The 23229-nt window shown below is 42.5% G+C and overlaps 1 protein-coding gene across 1 annotated transcript in view; it reads left to right on the top strand.

Moving 5' to 3' along the window:
* Window positions 1–23229, top strand: part of Tln2 (talin 2) — a 401603-nt gene that overhangs the window by 172544 nt on the left and 205830 nt on the right. Inside the window, exon 3 of the mRNA XM_051197857.1 lies at window positions 2579–2654. The gene's annotated coding sequence lies outside the window, so the exon portion shown is untranslated. The remainder of the gene's footprint in view (window positions 1–2578; window positions 2655–23229) is intronic.

The following is a 23229-nucleotide window of genomic DNA, read 5'->3' as shown; positions in this document are numbered from 1 at the left end:
TTGGTGACCTGAGGGTTTTTCTGAACTATGTGTTGGAGCCATAGATATTTAGTCTAAATGTCATGAAAGGTCATCTCTGAAAAAAAAAAAAATAATAGGGGCTCTAGTCCGTTGTCTATCTTCTACAGGCATTTTCCAGGGATAGAGGCAGCAGCTAGCAGATAAAGGGGGCTTATGAGAAATATAATTTAAAGGCATCTATGCAGCTATCAGTAATTATGACTTTCTAACCAGGTTTGTAACTGTGATCTTATAGGAATGCTTGTATATTTAATTTATAAACCTTTAAAAATAAAACAGGGAAAAGAGTACATTTGTTTTCCAGGCATAAAGTGAACATAATGGGCCCACTGTGGGAATAAGTTCTGTGTTTTGTAATCTCAATGGGGAAAAGGGAGTCTTTTAATATGTGATTATAATCTAATGAATATAAACCTGTGCATTGGCTAAGCATACTATGATAGAGAATGTTTTAACAATAGACTGGCTCACATGGAAACTTATGGCTCCTTTGTTTCTATTCTTAATGCAATTTGTCTCTTCACAAATTTCAATGTTAATTAGAAATTATATGAGGCTGAAGAGGTGGCTCAGCAGTCAAGAGCAATTATGGCTCTTTCAGAAGACTTGGGTTCAGTCCCCAATACCTACATAATGATTTACAACTATTTTCAACTCCACTTCAGGGGATTTGATGGCCCCTTCTGACCTCTGTGGGTACTAGGCACACACATGTTGGTACCCATGCCATCATGCAGGTAAAAACACTCAAGCATATAAAAGATAAGAAAGTCCAGAAAATGTATTTAAAGATTCTACCTATTCATGAAATTACTATTTGTCTATGGGATGCTAGGACTGAGCTGGCCAGCTAACTTTAGTTGGAGGTCACAGACATTAGATGAATCATAGGACTTAGTATAATCCCTTTCCAATGAACTGCTGTCATATTTCTTCACCATAAGGAAAATGTATTGTTCACATTGTCTTAAGGGGAATATTAATTTCCTTAAATTGGTTTGTAAAATATGAAGAGCAACTTTTTTATCTTGTGTATAGTTTTTATCTTTTGACAAAAATATTAGTGGATTTTTGTCTTATTTTTTATAATTTATATATTAATTTTCTGTGTGTGTGTGTGTGTGTACTCCTACATGCATGTACATTCAGGTACCACTAGAAGAGCATGTTAGATTCCCCTGAAGATGGAGTTACAGGTGTTTGTAGCTACCCCATGTAGGTTCTGGTAACCTAACTCTGATCTTTGGCAAGAGCAGCAAGCATTTTACCTGCTGAGACCCTACTTTAGTTTCTTGTTGTTATTGATTTAGTAAGCCAAATGTAGTAGCTTGAAAGAAAGTGGCTCCCGAGGGGAGTGACACTAATAGAAGGCGTGGCTCTGTTGGAGAGAGTGCGTCATTGTGGAGGCAGCTTTGAGCTTTATATGTGTTCGAGATACCATCCCATGTCCTGTTGCCTGTGAGACAAGATGTAAGGATGCTCAGCTTCCTCTAGCACCATGCGGCATGCATGCTGCCACGATGATAATGAACCAAACTGTAAGCCAGACACTGGGATTAAATGTTTTCTTTTATAAGAGTTGCTGTGGTCATGGTGTCTCTTCGCAGCAATAGAAACCCTAACTGGGACAACGGATCCCTTAGTCTTTTATACTTTCAGGTTTTGCTATCATGTTTCAAAAGACCTTCATTATCTTAATATTATAAAATATTCAGACACACATACCTCTAATAATCATTTGATTCTATTTTAAGTTCACATTTTTTTAAGTTGAGAAGACATGTAGAACCCCCACCCCCAAATAATAAACCCTCATAATTTATTAGCCCATTTTTTACTCCTGCCTAGACTTGACGCATGTACCTGTTTTATAAGAACACTCTGAAGGTTCTCACCTTGTCCTGTTTCTTCACTAGGCCGTTTTGGTAAATCTGTAATCGATGGTGTTTTCTGCCTCTTGTTGGGTTTCCACTGAGTAAGTTGTCAGAGGGGAGCTCTTGGGGCTTCACAATGGACATGACAGAAAGATGAAGCAAGAAGGGACTGCCTGATAAGTGAGTCCCAAATGGACATGACAGAAAGATGAAGCAAGAAGAGACTGCTTGATAAGTGAGTCCCAGTGACTAAGTGAGATAGAAGTGAGCAGGCCAAGAACAATTCTGTATGCTAATGAGGGAGAGGGTGGTTGGGGGAGAAGAAGACACAGGGCCTGAAATTGGTTTAGACATGACACAGGAAGAAGGACACATGTATTTGGTTTTTTGGTTTAAATTCAAATCCATTAAAGCCTTCTTAGCACAGAGAAGGCGGGGAATGTTCTGCCTCTTTGCCAGCAGTAATGTAATTTTGGTCTTTGAATAAGTGCCCTGGGATCTCAATTCCCTATCGCCACAGCAAATTTCCCAGCACATGTGGTGTGATGGAGACTCGTTGCTTCCGGAGTTATTTTCTTTCGTTCGTTCTTAGCGTGGGGAAAATGACCACCACATGTATAGACTTCGTTCAGCCTTGTGTGTATATTGGTACTTGCGTCTTATGGCTTTTCCTATTGTTCTAGGTATTGCCGCTAGAAGCTTCTCATGTTCCTCAGGATCCTCTCAGTGAAACTGATACTGCATAAACTGAGAATTTAGGTAAGTCTTTTAAAAAACTGAATGTATAAAGAAAAACGTTCTCATTAACTGAGTCCTGGGGACGGGGACATATGTTGATGTTCTCCAGAGTGTTTTAGTTCTGTCAGTTGCATGGCCCCATGGTCCTCACCAAGGCCTGTGTGCTGAAACATATGTGCAGAATCTTGGTCCTGAGGCCTGCCTGCTGTTTGCCTTGCTCCCTTGAACGTTAGGTATGTGAAAAGGGATGCGGAGCTGAGTAGTTCCCTTCCTAGGTCTTCATGAATCTGCTTTCATCCCCATGGTTTGCTTTGGACACATTTTGAGAGAGTAAAGATTGGAGGCACTAGGTAAAGAACTACTCTAGAACCCCCCAGTAGTCTTTGAAATGGAAAAACTGGTTCCTGAGGATGTCCAGGCTGTAAATGATGACTATAGGATGGGAGGGAGTAAACATGGATTACAGGGAATGGCTTTTTCTTTGCTCCTGAATGGGACAGGTCTCGAGTGGAATGCATGCAAACCCTGGACCGAGATGTAGGAATAACCTGCAGATTCTGGGTTTGCTTAGGTAAATCTAGTCAGACCGCCCTTACTTAGAGTCCTGGGCCACCCACCTGTTTCAGTTCTAGTTTTAACTGGTTGAAGACCTTGGACCAGGTCATTTAATCTCTGACAGCCCCTCTGATGGTCCTCATCTGTAGCATTTGTAGGATAGCCCAGGCTGATTGTGTGTGTGCTTTAAGTTTTGGGGGGCATAGCAAAAACCATGTTAGGACCAATTAACAATATCTTTTCAGTGAATATGACAAAGTTGATGATTGTTGAAGCTCAATTGATATGTGGGAATCCATATATATTTACCTGTAGCTCTACTTTGTGTCTGAAAATTTTTCATGATAAAAGATTTTCACAGACTAATACTGTCCTCTGCTAATATCATCTTACAAAAGAATGATCATTTTGGTACTAAAAGAGTAGGGGCCAGATGTGATGGTGCACACCTTTGATCACAGTACTTGAGGCACACAGATATCTGTGAGTTACGGCCAGCCTGGTCTACATAGAGAGCTCCAAGCTGGCCAGGGCTATATAGGGAAGCCCTGCCTGTCTTTATAGAATACATTTTTAGCTTTATAAAAAACAACTGGCCTTTTCACAAGACTTCCCCCTTTCTGTGCAAACCAATGACCATCAGTGGAAAGACAGCAGCATGGGACTGAGGGCTGACATCGCTAGGACCTAGAGTATATGCCCCAAGAATTGTGTCCTTTCTCTTGAACAGGAAACAAGGTGTAACCTACATTGACATTGTTTGCATTCAGAAAATGCCCTTTCAGCAAGTATGGGTGAACTAAGAGGGGTCAGACGTCAAGGTGACGTGAAGGGACTGTCCTTTCGAGAGCCTAGGTTGAAATGGTTCACTTTGATGAACATGGAATTATCTATGGACTGCACTGTATAGTCACTGCAGATGGAAAGGGTGACAGTGATCCTACTAGTCTGATGAAAGGGCTTAGCAGCTTCCTCCCCAGTGTGGTGGAACAGCTCTTGTCAGCCATTTGAATGCATGTGACTCTTTATTTCAGAAGTGTATATATGTGTGTATATGGGGGAGGGTTGCCAAGATCTTCAGGGAGGTGATCCTGACACCTGGCCTCTCAGAAACCAGTGACCCCCAGGATGAAGAACTCAGGGCTGGGTGTAGATCAAGGGCACAGCCAAGAGTTATGAACTCTCAGCAATGGTCTGAGTTCCTCAGGACAAAGAGGAGCTTCACCGAGACACTGGATGTGAAAGGAGTACACTTGGTGGCACCCTGTGCTGTGGGGCTGTGGAGAACACGTATTATGTTTCTGTTGACTTTTCCTTGGGCTGTGGTTGGTGGTGGTGGTGGTGGTGGTGGTGGTGCTGGTGGTGGTTGGTGGTGGTGGTGGTGGTGGTGGTGGTGGTGGTGTGTGTGTGTGTGTGTGTGTGTGTTGGAGATGGAGAAAATCATGGCTGGGATTACTACAGACAAGTCACATGAGGGGCAGCCAGATGCTCCCTGCTCCTCCTGGGAGGTTGGCACCTTTCCCTTACTTAAAGAGTACTGAGATGCTGTGTTGTCTGTGATGTTTAGGACATGGTAGATCAGTCCTTTGTTCTTCCTCCTATGATTTCTGGCTTATGTTTCTACTACAAATACAATCTTCAAAGAAACTCAGTATGAAATTTGACAGTCTTACCTGGATGTTTACCCCAATCTTGGCTTCCTGTCTATTTACTATACTTCAACTCTCAGGCTTGACTCCAAGAATATTTACTCACTGCCCATTTTAGGGGTAAACATGGCTATATCTAGTAGCTGATGGAAGCAGAAGCAGATACCTACAGTTAAACACTGAGCTGAACTCTTGGAATCCAGTTGCAGAGAGGGAGGAGTGATGAGCAAAGGTATCAAGACCAGGCTATAGAAACCCACAGAGATAGCTGACCTGAACAAGGGGGAGCTCATGGACTCCCAAACTGATAGCTGGGAAACCAGTATAGGACCAACTCAGACCCCCTGAATGGGGGTCTCAGTTAGAAGGCCTGGGCAGTCTAAGGGACCTCTGACAGTGGAACCAGGATGTATTCCTGATCACAAAAGACTTTGGGAGCAAATTCCCCATTGAGGGATACTCCCTTAGCCTAGAGGCAGGAGGGAGGGTCTAGACCCTACTCCAAATGACTTGACAGATTTTGATGATCCCTCCTAGAAGGCATCACGCTCCCTGTGGAGTGGGGGGGGGGGGAATGAGATGCGGGAAAGAGAGGGAACTAGGATTGAAGAAAAAAGATAAAAAAAAAATAAAAATAAATAAATAAAAGTAGAAAAGGGCTATATCAAGCAACTTGCCTTAAATGTGTAGGAATGTGAGAAAATACCTAAACTTTGGACATCTCCGAAAGTATATATGCTAGGCGAGGCTTTTATTTTGACATGAACCAGGGAAATGAAAATTGCTTTAAGGGCTCTCTGGACTCCAGGTTGGAATAAAATTTAATGAATGAAGAACAAAGCCAATCAATCATGTTTCAAAGCTTTTCAGAGGAGCAGGACATTCTGGATATGAGCTTGTAGGGATGAATGGTTAAGAACTGGAGACAACCACACCACAGAAATCATTGTGGTGTTTCTAAGGTCCCATGTAGGCATGCAAGTGTATGTGCATGTATGTGAGGAGAGAATTGCTGATGGATAGGGTAGTGAATGATAAATGACTGGTTTAGTTTTCTATTTAATGGCTCATGATACATTTTAGATTTCAGTGTCAATGCAATCTGTTATTATCTCTGTTCGCTATATGCTTATAAGAAAAATATTTTAAGAGCTATCTTAAGGTCAAAAGAAACAAAAGAATATTAATTTGGGCTTTCTGGGAAATTTTTAGTCAGATCACTGTTTAGTGGAGAATAAATATTCAATGTGAAATTCAAAGTAGGACCAATACTGATACTTGGTGGTCTAATCCAGTCACTTTAAAGGTATGACATCAGCAACAAGTTTCCTTTTCTTTTCCCATGCTTCCTTTTCTTCATTAAAGATGAAATCAGTTATGCTCTATCTGTTTAGTACTTTGGGTTACTTTTCCTGGTGACTTGGACCACCATTCCATTGCTTGCCCTGACTGAGGGTTCTCATTAGGGAAGGGTTTCCACACCTATGCTGGGATTGCTTAGTACATGCTTTTAAACAAAAGAAGCCTCAGCTTTCAGATTGATCAACATCCCATTGAGAGGGCTCAATTTGAAAAGGCTCTTGCCATCAAGACTAATGATCAAAATGCAATTCCCAGGACCCACAGGATGAAAGGAGCAAACAGTCTGTTTTCTGTCCTCAACACACATTATGACATGTGTGTATCCATACAAGTATGCAGACACATGCAATCTAAGTTAATCAATATGAAGTAAACAAAGATTAACCCACAATCTAACCATTTCCTTGAACTTATGGCTATTATGTCTGCCCATATTTTTCTTTTGAAGTAAAAAAAAAAAAATCTAAGAGAGAACTCAAAATTGGAACATTTTCTAACAATTGGTTGGATTTTATGGAATTGGTGACTTTCTTTAGTGAGTAAGTAATTTTACCTACTTATCCCTCTGGAACATGAACCTTTAAAAAGAATTCAGTCTTTAGGGCTGGAAAGAGGGCTCATGAGGTCCTGAGTTTGGATCCCCAACACCCACATGAAAATCCAGGTGCACATGTAATCTCAGCACTAGGGAGACAGAGACAGATGGATCCTGGAGCTCAGTGGCCTGCAAGCCTTCGCATGTAGACAGCAGAACATGTACAAATATAAGAGATCACTCTTCTCTTTAGCTGTAAAACTTAGAAACTTCAAATTGATCATGAGAATTAGCTTTCCAAATCTATAAAAAAAAATAGTGTATTTACAGAAATGCAAAGTGACTTAATAGACACCTACAATATTACTAATACCTGTATATATTGACAAAAGCTGAGGAAAAATTCCATTGCTCTGATGTAAACAGTGGTCCCATAGGGAGCCTTAAAAACAGTTGAGTCCAACTGTTGCATACAGATAGCTTACAAAACAGGAGGAGAAACATTGGGCCGGAGAGGTAACTCAACTGTTCAGAACTTGCTGCTTTTGCAGAGGACCCAACTTCAGTTCCTATGTCAGGTGGCTTACAACTGCCTTGCTTCTGGGGAACTGACATTCTCTCTTGATCTCTAAGCACTGGGGAGCATGTTTGAGCATGGGTGCACGCACATGCGTGCACGCGTGCCCACATACACACTAAATAATTACACATTTTAATGGGAAACTTAAAAATAGAATCACAGTACACCTCATATAGCCAAAGCAATCTTGAGCTTGAAGAATAAACTTAAAGGGACCTCATTTCCTGACTTAACTTATAGTACAAACCTATATTGAACAAAGAATATGGGAATGACTCAATAGCAGATAGAACAATGAACAGTAGAGAAAGCCCAGAAATCTATGCATTTGTGGTCAACTGATTTAGACAGCTGTGCCAAGAACACATAATAGAAAAGGGGCAATCTCTTTAATAGTTGATTTTTTAAATATAGTCTTATTTTATGTGAATTGGCATGAAGGTGTCCCATCCCCTGGAACTGGAGTTACAGTTATAAGTTGCCATGTGGGTGCTGGGAATTGGCCCTGGGTCCTCTGGAAGAGCAACCAGTGCTCTTAACCATTGAGACATCTCTCAGCCCCTCTAATAATTTATCTTAGGATAAGTGAATACAAGTACACAATACAGAAATCTGAAATCATGCCTTTACCTCTTGTCACATCAAAGGGTGATCAAAAATGTATTAGGGACTAGGTGTAGAGGTTAGTGGGTAGAGTGCATATAAATATTTTGAGATCCTAGGTTCAAAACCCCAGGACTTCAAAAACAGTATTAAGTGCTTAAAGACCCGAGTCTGTGAACTTACTAGAAGGAAACAGTGAAGGAGTCTCTGAGACATTGTTCTAAGCAATGGGGTTTGGGACATGCATGTCAAAGCATCAAACCAAAAGACTACAGAGGAACCACAAAAGACTGAAGAGGGCTGGCAAGGTGTCCCGGGAAGTATAAGCACTTGTCCTTGCAAAACTGACAGCCTTTGTTCAGTCCCCAGAACCTACCCAAAGAGCTGGGTGTAGCAGGGCACATCTGTAATCCCAGGACTTCCAAGGAGAAATGTGAGGGTGGATACAGGAGAAACTCTCAGCCTAGCAGGTCTGGATCATGTAGCTAGGCAGGAACAGTAAGACAGCCCCTGTCTCAACAGGAAAACTTGCCTTCTGCAAGTTGACATCTCCCCTTCACATGCACCCTGTGGCAAGCTTGCACACATGCACTCACATACACAGGTCATACACAAACATGTACTCACAACTAATGAGTAAATAAATAAATGGGGCAAGTATGTAAAATAGATAGGACCTAGAAAACCTTATTCAAAGGAGTCAGAGGAGGCTGAACATACACTGGTCTTGCAAAAGCCCCAAGTTCAATTCCTAGTATCCATATCAATAGGCTCATAATGCCGTTCTCTCTCTCTCTCTCTCTCTCTCTCTCTCTCTCTCTCTCTCTCTCTCTCTCTGTATATGTATATGTATATACATATATGTATATGTATACGTATGTATATGTATATATATATTAAAAACAATAAAAAACAGTTCATTGAAAATTGTTATAAGTCAAATCATCACATACAAATAGCTAAAAATAGGAAGAAGCATTTCAGAAAAGCTGATGAAAAAATAGTGGTGTCTGGTGCCTTATCTGGACATGGTCACACAGGCCTGCAGTACCAGCAGCCAGTGTGGTCCTGCTTCTTGGAAGCAACTGCTGCTTTTTTGTGAATATTGTTCAAGTGTTTTGTGATTCTCACATGTATATGTAATACGTTGTACCTCTTTTCACTTATTAGTGACTGATGTCTATCTGCCTGAAGATGACATGTGGGTGGGTTCAAGTGCGTGTGTGCATGTGAAGGCAAGAGGTCAGCTCAGGTTTTGTTTCTCGAGTGTTGCCTACCTCACTTTGTGAGTCAGACTCCCACTGATTTGGAACTCAGTGTTAGGTGCCTATTGCCATCTCCCCAGCACTGGCATTACAACTATGGGTTACCACACATGGCTTTTTCACATGGCTTCTGGGCATGAAACTTAGGTCCTGATACTCATACAACAAGCATCTCCCCAGCCCCTCACTTCGTCAGTTTTAACGGCTGTTTCTATGTGTCTTATAATCAACCCCTGACCAATTCACCCGCCATCATTCCTCTCTGAGCTGATCAGGACCTCCCTCTCTCCTCTGATTCTTGGCTCTTCCATGCTATTTCTTTGTTTACGCCAACTCATCCTGTGACATTTTCAATTTTAGGTAGTTATATCTTTAATTTTACATTCTTAGGATTGGTAATGCCTGACAGTTTTGTTTGCTGGGATTTTGTTGGGGTAGTGATTGACTCCAGTGTCTTATGTATGCTTAGCAAGCCCTCTATCACTGAACTGGATCCTTTACCTTTCTTTCTGTTCTTTAATTGCAGTTAGGCTTGTACGCTTCAGCTCTTGGTTCTTAATGTTAAAAGCCAGTAAGCAACATTTAATATAATTAAGTAAATACTGTCCCCATCAGAGATGCTCGGGTAGTAGCCAAATGCCCTTGCCTTTCAATGGAGCATGGCTAAGTGGAGTTTTTACACTGTACCAGCAGTCTTGAATGCAGTCTCCAGTTTCCTAGGTTCTGTCCCCCAGTCTCCTCTGTGAGAAAGTCACTTTGTTTCTGAAGATCTCACTGCCCCGACTCTGGGTCTGAGAGGGTTGTCTCAGCACACCACTGAGCAAGTGCTGCTATTTGGGGGAAAGTTCCTTCCCATACTGAGTAACAGTCCAGGGATTGGTTATGGAGAAAGCAAGAACCTGATACTTAAAATTCACCACCTGGGGACCAGAGGTGTTAAACACAGAGATCCTAGAAGCCTGGTATCTCCTGAAGTCTTCACAGTCCCCGTGCTGAACAGGTTTTGTGTCCATTGTCACACACAGAGAGATGTGAACTATAAGTGAGTGAATCATGAGACCCCTGGCCTGAATTCTGTCTCGGATTCTGGGGCAGCCTGGGCATGGCGGTGTGCTATGGCTTCACAGGTTGGAAACACCTTCGCTATCCGTGATTGATTTTCCATGCTTTCTACGGCAGACTTCTGTCCTCATCGGCCCCAAGAGTCCATTCAGCTTCTCAAACTTGTTCTGGAGCTCCCCTTACAGAACCCTCCTCTGGCTTGGATTTGGGGAGCATCCATTTCCAATCTGTTCTAGTGATGATTTGAACTGAGAGGAGGAACAGCCAGCCGCCCTTCTGGAACATGGCAAAAGTGCTTTGTCAGCAACTGTTTCTGTACTGAGTCTTTCCAGCCCCCTCCCACTGCCAAGCTTCTTTGAACCCAGCCTCAAGAATTTCTAGGTTTCTAGTTACCTAGGACAGATTCTAAACTGCCTTATCGAAAGAAGGAAATAGATGAAATTTAAAGTCACTTTTACTGCTGGACACAACACACCATATTTTCTTTCATTTATTTAGCTTAGAGAGATGAGGGATGATTTGGTCTCCCTGATGTATGATGTCTGGCTCTTGGTGCTGAGGCTGCACAGGACTCTCCTATCCCTGTGGACAGCTGGCAGCAGGCTCACGGGCTCAGCACTTAAAGCAAGAGCGGGGGACTGTTCTCCAGATGGCCTCCCTTTCCTGAAGGCCGGGTTCAGAGGAAGCAAACTCACAGAGAGACATAAGAAATTAGCCTCAGAGGATGGGATGATGTGAGTGTTGTTCTCTTTTGCTTATGTTGATAAAATACTGCAGAGCGGTGGGTCCTGTGAGTAACAGTGAACAGAAAGAGGAAAAGGGAATAGAGTAGGTCTCCAGAAGAAAGACACTTTATGTGTCATTGCTGTGAGTGACTGTGTGATAAAAAACATGGGCATCTCCACCTGGAATGAAGTTCTGAGAGGGACTGTCTGGGCCTGGCTGGGCAAGGGCATACTCCAACAGCAGTAAGATTTCAGTGTGGTAGCCTCAGGCCTTAAAGGGGGGGCACTAAATTCAGCACCCGGAGCAAATACCACTTCTAGACAAATAATCACATTAAGAATTGCTTAAGGGGGATGGGTAAGTAGGTAAGAGTGCTTTCTTTGCACTATGAATTCCAAACACCCAGCCAAAAGCATGGCCCTTGTGCATGTAACCCCAATGCTGTGGGGTGAGGATCATAAGACACAGGAGGATCTCAGGGCTTGCTGTCCAGTTAGACCTACTGAACTGAAAAGCAGCGAGAGACAGGATCAATGGGAGGCCCTGCTTGGAGAGAATAAGCTGGAGAGTGATAAGTAGGTCACCTGCAGTCTTCCCTTGACCTCCATATAGTACTCACAGTCCAAGTTCACTCAGATACATGTGTACACATGTACTCATACACTACATACCTATATGTATCTTTCTGTGTCACACACATGCACACGCACACACGCATAGTGATAACACTGAAGCTTTAGTCTGAATATAGTTCATGTGTCTCAATTTAATGTTTCTGTTGATGCTCAATCAGCCTCATAATTTAGCCAGTGGAAGCTGATCCAAATTGACTCGCACTGTCTTCGGAATGAATTTAGCACTTTTTGTACCTGTATGCACATCCTGTTCTGACTGTGGCAACAGACATCACAATCCCGTTTCTTGACTAGCCCTGGCTCTGCTATGTCTCCAGGGACCCTGTTTTTTTCTTTTTTTTTTTTTTCCCCAGTGTTTAGAGGGCACAGTTTTGAGAAAAGGAGGTGCCTTGACTGCTGTGGATCTTTCCAGGGGACAGAACTGGAGGCTGTATGAATGCAGTAAACATGGGAATTTAGCATGCAAGGATTTTACACAGCTGCATTAGCCTGCATCCATCCTTCTGTGCTCTACAACCCAGTATGATGAGACCAGAATCTAATCTGATCTATTTTATGTTCCTCATACAATGGTCTTTGTTGGAAAGATACTTGAAAAACTGGTTTGATTTTACTTTCCATTCTCAGAGATTTCTGTTGTTACTCATGACTCTTTGCAGTAGACACTTGCAAGTAAAGGTATGTAGACAAAAGGGTTTGCTACGTGACTCACTCTGTCACACTACAGCTTCCATGATGAGATTTTTCTTTTCCTTTTTTCTTTTTCTCTTAAATTTTCCTGGGGGGGGGTGGTGGCGGGAGTGGGCTGCAAGTGCAGAGGGCAGACACACAGGGAAGGGAAATGAATGGGACTGGGATGCATGATGTGAAAGACACAAAGAATAAATGAAAAGAAAGTTAAAAGTGTTTTACTTTGCTTTGTGTATATGTATGCATGTTACGTGTGTGTTTGTGTTTATGTCTGCATTTGGAAGCCAGAGGACTACTTCAGGTGTTGTTTCTCAGATGCCACCCAGTTTGTTTTTTTGGAACTGAGTCAGTCACTAGCCTGGAGCTTGCCCAATAGGCTGGGGTGGCTGGCCTGGGAATCATAGTAGAAGAGGTAGAGAAGTTCTTTGAGGCCTCTTTTGTGAGGGCACTAGTCCCATTGACCTTGTGACAGAGCCCATTCCTCAAACTCCCACCTGAAATACTGTGGAGTTAGGTTTTATCATGTGAATTTGGGGCCACATAGCAGGAGGTGTTACCTTTATCCCATCCACCTACTCCTGTTCCCCTTATCCCATAGGATCCCATGGGTAGCAATTGAAAGCATTATTGGTTTTTACTCGAGCATTCATACATATGGAAATATATGTATGCTCTCCTATCTGTAGTTCCTTTCTGAGATGGTCACCAACACCAGCATGCAGCACACACATTTCTTCCCTTTGTTTTGTCCTTTTGTCTGTCCTGGTTTTTATCCCACAGCTCCATGTGGAGCTCATCTCCCACTCCCTGCAGCTCCTGCGTCCTCCATCCTGTAGATTGGTTCTGGGTTGTCTGGCCTGTGTCCTGTGGGTGGACATCTGGGTTGCTTTTACCTTGTGCTGTTCCAAATAGTCTTTGGCAACAGCCCTGGGCCCTCCCAAGCACTTTTGCATTTTCCTTTTGTAACCTGATGGTAGTTAACCATGTGTGTCCCTTGTAGGCCAGACTGTAAGACTGTACAGTGGTGGAGAAAGAGGAGCACTGGGGTGAGGGAAGGAGAAGAATGTTCCAGTGGTGCAGATGTTACATCCTTAACTAGGAGTAAGTCAGGTTTTTAGAACATTGGCTAGAGTAATGGCCCTGTGTGGTGCAGGCCCGTTCCCAGAAAGGACTGGACTGTAAATATTTTACATTACTGTCTGGGTTGCAACCACTCAGCCCTGCTGTTAGAACACAGAAAGCAACTGCAGACAGTTCGTAAATAGGTGTGGTGTTATTCCAAATAAACTTGATTTATGGGCAAGAAATTTGAATTTGTTATATTTGTTTGCATTGTGAAGTAGTATTCTTGAGGGTGTTTTTTGTTTTTGTTTTTTGTTTTTGTTTTTGTTTTGTTTTGTTTTGTTTTTATTCTATCACTCTTAGAAAATGTAACAACTAGGGACTGGAGATATGTCTGTGGTTGAGTGCCTACCTAGCATGCTGAAGCCCTCAGGGCTTGATCTCCAGCAGCACAAGGGAAGAGAGAGAGAGAGAGAGAGAGAGAGAGAGAGAGAGAGAGAGAGAGAGAGAGAATTGTCGGGAGGGTGAGGAGAGTAAAAACAACTCTTAGTGTATAAGCGATATTCTGCCAACCTCAGCTCTAGGCATTTGGGAGCCTAGGAAATTCTTAAACATAGAGGTGCCTGGTGAAAAGGTTGTCTTCATCTGGGGCCTGGGGCCCAGGCTCAGCAGGCTGCCAGTGGCTTGGAGGCTGCACCTAGAAACATCCTGTGGAAGTACAAATGAGATTTCTTTTCTGTTTTTATTATCTGAGGCTGGGAAGTATTAGGAAACATGTAGCTCATTATATTATGGGGTATGAAGTTTATTTCTCCAAGCTATGTTGTGTAAGTTTGCACAGATGGCATTCAGAGACCATGTAAACCCACTCTTCCATGTTGTATGGACTTGGGGTTTTAGTCTCTCGTCCTTTTTGTCTTTCTTCTACCTTCTCCTGTCTAGAAATCGAGCTTTCTGTATACCATTCAGAGGTGAGCTCTCTGGAGCAACTGCCTTGTATGTCTTGATTCTTACTGTGCTTGTAGCTTTAATGTTGAGAATATAGTATTTTTTTTTATTGTGGGAGGAGGATCCAAAGTTGATGTAAATGAAAAGTGCATCTTCGTATAATGGAAATTATTAGAGCTCCTTTTAAAATGTCGCCACAGATTAATGCAGACAAGAAGGAGTGGAATGCATTAGAAAGTAGGTCAAGTTATCTCATGTTTATGAATGAGACATATTATACTGTAGATTTAGGTTTATAAAACTTGAGTGATAGTATAGTTTATATGAATTATCCTAGCTAAACAGTATTACCCAAAAATGTAATTAAATAAATTGAGTTTGTTTCTTTATCTTTTGTGGCTAAGTATTTTATACCTAATGTTTTACAAATTTAATAATCTAGTAGAAGCCGCAAGCTTCTAGTTTTTGTTAATATTTCCTGTGTTGGACACAGCGTTGGCTCTCGGGGAATTAGAGCTGGAGGTAGGTGTTCCCAGAATCCATCCAAGACTTAGAGGGATTATTTTTCAGTGAGCTTCCCATAGCCATTTCACCCTCCTAGAACCAGGTCAGTTTCTTTGGCTTCTGCTGTAGGAAGTTCTTCAGTTAGGAGCCCAGGACCTGATCTGTGGGCTCAGACACTGTGCCTCTTACACAAACAAATCTTGCTTGCAGTGGGTGGCTGTGCTTTACCCTTCTTCCCATGATGAGTTTCAAATCAAATCTATCCATCTCATTGTTGGAGTCTAAGCCAAGCAACAAAGCAGTCAGATGGATACATGGGAAATTTAGGTCTGTAATTCTCAGTGCTTTCATGAGCCAGTCGGGCGCTTGCCATACTTCTGGCCTCATGAAATTCCTCTTTAGAGATAAACCTGCCACAGTAAGGCGCTTCAGTGACAGGGCAAGAATTTCCATGTGCAGTGACAGAAGGATGAGACCTTAAAGACAGTGTGGACTGACTATTTTTCACACAAGATGGTCAGTGAAAATACTGTTCCTCAGTGTCCCTTAAAGCACTGCTTGGGTAGAAAGTCAGTGACCCTGCCTTGCTGACTCGTCTTGCTGGCAAATGTCCTGAACACTGCATTCATTCCACAGAGTTGATTAGTGCAGTTGATCAGCACTGTCTCCCTGCTCTCCTCTTCCGACTCGGCTGCCATTGCCACCACCTTCTTGGAGGAGGTAGAGACACTCAGAAATAAGTACCAGAAATGGAACTTAAATAGACCATCATTGATCTTACAATTAGGCAGACTTGGATTCAGGTCCCAGCCCCAGCAGTTAGGAGATCTTGGCAAGGGTGGACCTTTATGTGCTTTTCTTGGTTGTAAAGAATAGAGCTATCCTCCCTAATTGTGGTTATCTTTCTCCTTGCTGTCACAAAATGTCTGACAAAAGCAACCAAGCATCTGCAAAAAAAAAAAAAAACTTGATAAGGAAGGGTTGATTTTGGCTCATAGTTTGTTCAGTCTACTATGTTGGGAAGGCATGATAACAGGAGTATAAGGATAGATGGTCTCATTGCTCACAGTCAGAGATAAGAGAGGTTGCTGCTTAGCTAATCTGTACCCTTTTGTCTAAAATCCTAGCCCATGCAGTGGTATTACCTAAATTTTGGTGGGTCCTCTCACCCTGATTAGCACAGTCTAGGAACTCCATCACAGACAAATAGCCTAAGGTTTGTCTCCTAGATCTTGTTATGCTGACATCAGTATTAACAATCAGACTCTGCATAGTAAGATAGTGTTCCCCATCTCTGATGTGATGACATTGTCCCTAGGACCCCACCTCCATTATGACTTTTATCTTCTTCTTTTTTTTTTTTTTTTTTTTTTTTTTTTTTTTTTGGTACTCTAAGATCCTATTCCCATCTTTTGCTGTATAGAATTATGTCAACTTGACACAAGCTAAAGGCTTTTGAGAGGAAGGATTCTCAACTGAGAAAATGCCACCACAGATTGGGCTGTAGACAAGCCTATAAGAGCATTTTCTTAATTTGTGATTGATGTGGGGACGGCCCAGCCCCTTGTGGGTGGTGGTATCCCTGGGCTGGTGATCTTTGGCTCTATAAGAAAGCAGGTTGGACAAAGCTAATAAGCAGCACCCCTTCATGGCCCCTGCACCAGCTCCTGCCTCCAGGTTCATGCCCTGTTTGAGTTCCTGTCCTAACTTCTTTTGATGCTAATCTGTGATATGGAGGTGTTAAGTCAAATAGCCTTTTCTTTCTCAACTTGGTTTTGGTCACAGTGTTTCCTCACAGCAGTAGTAATTCAAACTAAGACAAGTTGGAACTAGGAGTGGGATATTGCTGTGTCCAACCTGGTCCTATTTTGGAGAGGATTGTTGAAAGATGGAAATTTTGTGCTAGAAGAGCCATTGAGTATTGAGAGCTCAGTGGGATGTTCTAGCTGAGCTTTGAAGGTAAGAACGTTGAGGATGTTGATAAGGTTGGAGGGATGGCTCAGTGGTTAAGAGCGCTTGGCTGTTCTTCTGCGGTCTTAAGTTCAAACCCCAGCAATCCCATGGCTGCTCACAATCTCATGCTTTCTTTTGTTGTGCAGGCATACATGCTGACAGAGCACTCATATACATGAAAGACACACACACACAAATCTTTCTTTTTTTAATGTTGAGAGCAGTGCAGATGATAGTGGTCTTGTGAAATTTCAGAGGGAAGGAAAGGCTGTCCCAGGCATTTTGTGTTTTGAATCTATGTTGTCTGGTCAGCTGGAACTGAAGAATCTGCTGTGATTAACAAGAGAGTAGAATCAGGATGGTGAAACCCTTGTTGTACTGGTGTAATTGATGCTGGTTAGCTGGAGCTGAGAAGTTAGTGGTGATTAAGAAGAGGCCAGCATCACTGAGGTGAAATCTTTTAAGTTGTTTCCTGAGGGTCACCACACAGAAACTGTGTTCCAAAGGTGGCCAAAGTTGTGCCTTGTGATGGCATCTCAACTTGTTTGGTTACCCAAGGTGGTACTGGATTTAAAGGCATGAGGGGGTTATAGGAAGAAACAGAGGCTTAGCACTCTGAAAGGCTAAAAGAGGCCATTGGTGAAGGCATAGCCTAGTTGAAGCAGAAGATCTCAGCATTTTTGGAGATGCCAGTACTATGGGATGGCCACCAAGAACAGCCGAAGCTCTGGAGTAGAGCCTGTCCCAGTTTGAAAGACAAGCTATGTGTGCTAAAGATGGTAGGTCCAGAGAAGTGACCCTGTGGAGGAACCCAGAAGATGGTGAGTAAATCCCAGATGTTGGGCATTGAGTTATTTAATACTCTTGGAGTTTGGTTTTGCTTTGTTCAGACTTTGACTGTGCCCTGGTTCTCCCTCTTAAAGTAAAAAAAAGTAGTTATTTGTTTTTTATTTTACTGGAGCCTGCAGTTGAAAAACTAAATTTTTAAAAACATCTCCTGTGTGTGATTTTCTTAGGCTTAAGCTACTTATATCTCTATACAGAGCCATCATTTTCTTGCCCTTGATGCTTGGTTTCTAGAATGTTGCTTCTGTTTGTGCTTGTGGGGCTTTCTCCCACCCTTCAAATGCCCTTGGATTTCTATTCACTGTTCTCTTTCCTCCAGGGAAGGCATCTCTCTTAATGTTTAATAGGCATCAGAGTAGGCATGAGGTCACAGAAGCCATGGTGGCTTTTAATTTGTCACCCGCACATCAGGATTTTTCACTCAGGCTCAAGAGGATGACGTAGCCCACCCTGCACCTCTTAATGAGATTATGGGTTCCATCACAGTGATGGTTTCAAGTTAAAATGGCCCTAATTCTGTTGCCTTTGCATTTTCCTCCCGACTCTTATCTCCTTTGACTTCCCAGCAATCCCTTAAATAGAAGGGGTGACCTCGGGTGGGGTTCTCAGCACTTTAGCAAAACCCAAGTGTTGTCTTGTTTCTTACAGGAATGTTACAGAAAATATTAGAAGTTTGTTTTGTTTTGTTTTTAAGGTTTGTAATGGTTCTTTGATGCCATTACATTCTATTCATAGTTCCTGTTTGTATTTCGGCTCTGACTTGGTCTTCATTGCTTAGGATTTACCCGAGTCATGTGTGGAAGAGGTGACAGCCTATACTGCCCAGCTCCTATGTATATCTGGGGGTGTGAGTAGTTCTGCCTCCCTCTTATTTCTCAGTCTACTGTGAGTATGCCTAAGTACCCCACTATGCACACTGTGAATTGAATCAGCTGTGTATTTGGCCTTTGCTGATACTGAGCTAGTGTGAGCTCCCCTTCTTGTGTGTAACCTCAAGCATCTTGAACCTGAACTACTAATTATATTGTGTAAATTTCAGTACTTTTGTCAAGAATTTGCTAGTGATGTACATTGTGTGTTTAAAACTTGATTGAACCTTAAGCTTGGAGTTTGTGTTTAATATTAAGTTGGTCTGGCGTCCTTTCATTTAAATGACTCATCCATTCATCCATTATTCATTCAATCATGTGGCATGTATTTATGGAGCACTCTGCTGTGAGCTTTACTGTAAGATGATGGAAACAGAAAACGATCTTAGTAGGTTGGTGTAGAAGATTTGAGATGGTACATCTTGTCATATGTAGTAATGGGTTTAGATAAACCCCTAAAACAGTGGGTGTCTACTCAATGGTCAGAGCCAAACAAGCTCTAGACAGATTTAATTTCCAGGAGCCCATTGGCTAAGAGATCACGAAGGTAGTGAAGCAGCATGAGGGGAGAGTTATGGAGGCCTGCTGGAAAACACTCTGATGATTTGAATAGGCGAGAATTAAGAGATGCTACAATCGAAGAAGAGGGCCAAGTCAGGGATGTATGGGAGTTAAGGTTGGCAGAATGTGGTTAGTAAGATGGGGATTTGGGAGAAGATTGTGTTAATCATGCTTCTCATATTTCTGCCCTGGACAAATGTGGGCATTTTGGTGCCATTGTGATTAGGAACCCAGGAGGAGAACAGGCTTGGAGGGAGGCAGGGCAGGGCAGGGCAGGGCAGAGGTGATGAATTCTATTTTGACTGAGATGAATTTGTTATGCCTATAAGAGATCTTGGGGCACCAGGGAGTGTCTTGGCTGAGAACTCCAAGAGAGTTATGGCTTCTGTCTGCAGCTTTACAGCAGTGGGGTTGAGGAAGGAGCAGGCAGGGGTGTAGAGTAGAAGGAAGGGGAGACTAGGAGAGGACACAGGGAAAACCATGTTTCAGAAAGGCAGAGTCTGTTAGGGCTCCTATGGGGTCAAAGAGGACAGGCTGTAAAAGTGGCACATTTGCCCACTATTGTGAGGACAAGTCTGGATTGGAAAGTGTGTATCTGCTTCAGCAGGGAGGAGGTAAAGTCACCTTGGTTGGCACAGGTTCCAGTGGAGTGCTGAGTAGAAGTCGGACAAGGAGTCTCAAGGGTAACATGGGCTTTGTGCTCGCAGAGGCTTTGCCCCAGCTTTGCAGCTCATCAAGGAGGGCGGAGCAGTGCAGTTTCTTCAGGGCTTGTGAGAGGAGTCGATTTCGCGGTAGATGCGGGGAAAGCTGAATTATTTCTCTGAGCATCCTCCCTTGCATCCTTTGCCCTCTGATATGTAACCCTTTAAGAACACATTGGAAGTTTTTAATGCAATCATGCACTTTAAAGGAATTTGCAGAGTAGCAGGGACTGCTGTTCCCGGACCTTTTGATTATGAGTTAATGACCATGTGTACGGTTACCTGCAATTGCTTTGATGTTAGCAAGTATCTCCTAGGAAAGGACATCCTGGGTTATAACCACACTGCAATCATCAAAGCTCCTGGTTTCCAATACTCTCAAGCCTTCTGAGGTCCCCAAATACCCCAGTGATGTCCTTTAGCGGAAACCAATGTAACTCAGAATCATGATGGATTGCACTTGACCTCAGTCTCCTTCACCCCCTGGACCCTTGAGGAAAGGGTCTTTGCTTATCTTTTATGGTGTCACTCTTTTTGAAGAAAGGCTGTTTTGTAGAATAGCCATCAGTTTGGGTTTGTAGCTTTGCTTATTATTAAATTCAGGCATTATATATCTTTGTGAGTTCATTTTCCATTCCTGTAACAAAACCCCATGGCTAGACAGTTTATAGAGAAAAGATGTTCATTTATCCCAGTGTTGTAGCCAGAAGTCATAACACAGTGATGATGCTAACAGATATCTCTGTGGCTGAAACATGTCATACATGGCACATGGCATAAGGATAGGAGGACTTGGGGGGGAGGGGTTACATAATGAGGCAGGAAAACAGAGATACTCTGCTATGGTCCTGTGATACCTCACCAAGAGAACTCCAATTTCTTTCCAGAGAAGCACCCTTAGTGACCCACAGGCTGTGCCTCTTTAAGACTCCCACAATATTTGACAAGAGGAAGGAAGAGAGACAGAAGAGCATAATTGGGATATGAAATTAGTATTAAAGTACATTGTAGTCATGTATGAAACTTTTATAGTGAAGCTGATTATTTTGTATGGTATATGCTAATATAATGAATGAGGACTGGAAAAGATAGTTCAGTGATTAAAGTGGTTGCTTTATGAGCTTGAGGACCTGAGTTCAGATCCCAGCACCCATGTAAAAACCCAGCCATGCTCCCAGAATTCCTGTGCTGGGGAGGCATAGACAGGTGGATCTTTGGGGCTTGCTGGCCAGCTTGTTAAGCTCCAGGTTCTCTCTCTCTCTCTCTCTCTCTCTCTCTCTCTCTCTCTCTCTCTCTCTCTCTCTCTCTCTCTCTCACACACACACACACACACACACACACACACACACACAAATAAATGGAAAAAAAGACAGATTCCCACACAACCACCACAAGGGACTCCATGCTTCCAACACCAAGCCCTTGGGGAAGTACTCAGGCTGTGTCCAAATCGTAGGCACGTTCCTGGCAGGGATGTCCCAGGCTAATGTTGTGCTATTTTTAACACTGTCATTTGGTATAGACGCTAGCCTTATGCTGTCACTTGATTGAGGAAGGGTTAGTTTTGCCTTAGTCATGGTTATTATTTTTCCTGTTCTAAGTATTTTACAGGGACATATTTTGAAACTACATAGAGACCCATATCTCGCTGAACTTGCCTTTTATGTATTCATTTATTTTTATTGATGTGGATGCACATTTTCATATTTTATTCACAAGCTATAATCTGTTTCTGTCATTATCCCATTGTTGAAGATATTAATCTAACCAGTGGGAGCCCCCTTTAAATTGGTTTTTATGTGATTTAGATACTCTTCCATTATTATTATTTGACCAATATTTTACTTTCTGACACAGATGTGCCACACTCATCTTGCACTGCTCACTAGCCCTGAAATCAGTGGTTTCTCCTGTGAGTATAGGTTTCTTTCATTTAAAAAAAAAAAAAAAAAAAAAAAAAAAAGCCTTTAGGAACTGAGATCTGAGCACTGGTGGTGTTTGTCCCAGTCTCTCTCAGAGCAGTCAGAGAGTTCAGTTTATTTCTTTTACAATAGGTTTTTAAAAAGATATGTTTATTTCCACTTTATGTCTTTGAGTTTCTTGCCTGCATGTTTTCCTGTACACCAGGTGTGTGTCTCATGTTCCGGGAAGCAAGGAGAGTCTAAATCCCTTGGAACTGGAATTACAGGCAGTTGGGAGCTGCCCTTGGGTGCAGAGAACCAAGCCCAGGTCCTCTACAAGATGAGCCAGTGCTTTTCGTCACTGATACATCTATCTAACCCACAGCTGATCCTTTTTAAAAATAAAATATTTTATTTTAATCGTGTGTGTGTGTGTGTGTGTGTGTGATTCTGAGTATGGGTTTGTACACATGAGTGTAGTACCCTTGGCTGCCAGAGAGGGTGCTGGACCCCCCTGGAGCTGGAGTCACAGCATTCGTGAATTGTCAGACATGGGTACTGCGAACCTATGTAAGAGTAGTATGTGCTCTTAACTGCAGAGCCATTTCTCTAGCTCCTTGATTGTTTTTATTAATGGTAGCTAACTCCTAAAAAGTCTCTTATCATATTATATTAATTATATAAAAAAATAAGTTGTCTGTCTCCTTGTAGTGGCTCCCCTCCACTCCTACCCCCCCCCCAGGGTCTTAAGTAGCACAGGGAAGCCTCAACCCTCTGTATAGCTGAGAATAACCTTGAACTTCCGATCAATTCTCACATTCCAAGTATGCACTGCCATACCGGGTTCCTATAGTTCTGGATATCCAAGCCAATACTTCATGCATGCCAGGAAGCTCATTGCCAATTGAGCCACACCCCCCCAGCTTCTTTGGACATTTTCAAACATGCTTAAAATATGCATCTATTAGATTGAACCCCATTGCCTTCTCCCACAGCTGGCCTCTCCCTTGTCCCAGGTAATTTCCCTCCAACTGTCATGATATAGTCTCTTTGAACTCTGGCTTAGTGAGTACTGCAATGTTGCTCTCTGAAGAAAGTCTGGATTAGGTTTTGTCTAGCCTCTGCTGGTGGCATTTTTGTCAACTGATTGATATATAACCTTGTTTTATTTCTGTTTTTATTTGGAGACAGCCTATTTAATATGTACAGCTCAGTCATTAACACTGAGCTCCTGACCAGAAATACTCTGACTCTTGCCTGAAGCCTAATGCAGGCATTTCCTCCCTAAGACGCTGTGATGGCCAATAATTTTGTCAAGTTGTGCAGGACCTAGAATAACCTATGAAAGGTGCTTCCGGGGCTGCTGGTCAGGGTTTTTCTTATTTAGATTATTTGAAGTAGTTAGACACAACCTAAATGAGAGTGGCAGGTTTCATGGGCTGGGCTCCTGGAGTGAATAAAAAGGGGGAAGGGGACAGAACAACAGATTTCATTGCTGTCTCTTCTTATCACTACCTTTGTGACACCAGGAGCTGTTCTTTGGAAATTCGAGCCCAAATAAACTCTACCTCACACTGCTTTTGTAGGGA

This window comes from Phodopus roborovskii, unplaced genomic scaffold (genome assembly GCF_943737965.1).
Source record: "Phodopus roborovskii unplaced genomic scaffold, PHOROB, whole genome shotgun sequence".
Classification (NCBI taxonomy): Eukaryota; Metazoa; Chordata; class Mammalia; order Rodentia; family Cricetidae; genus Phodopus; species Phodopus roborovskii.
Note: the sequence above shows the minus strand (reverse complement) of the source record. Positions and strands in the feature narration are given on the sequence as shown.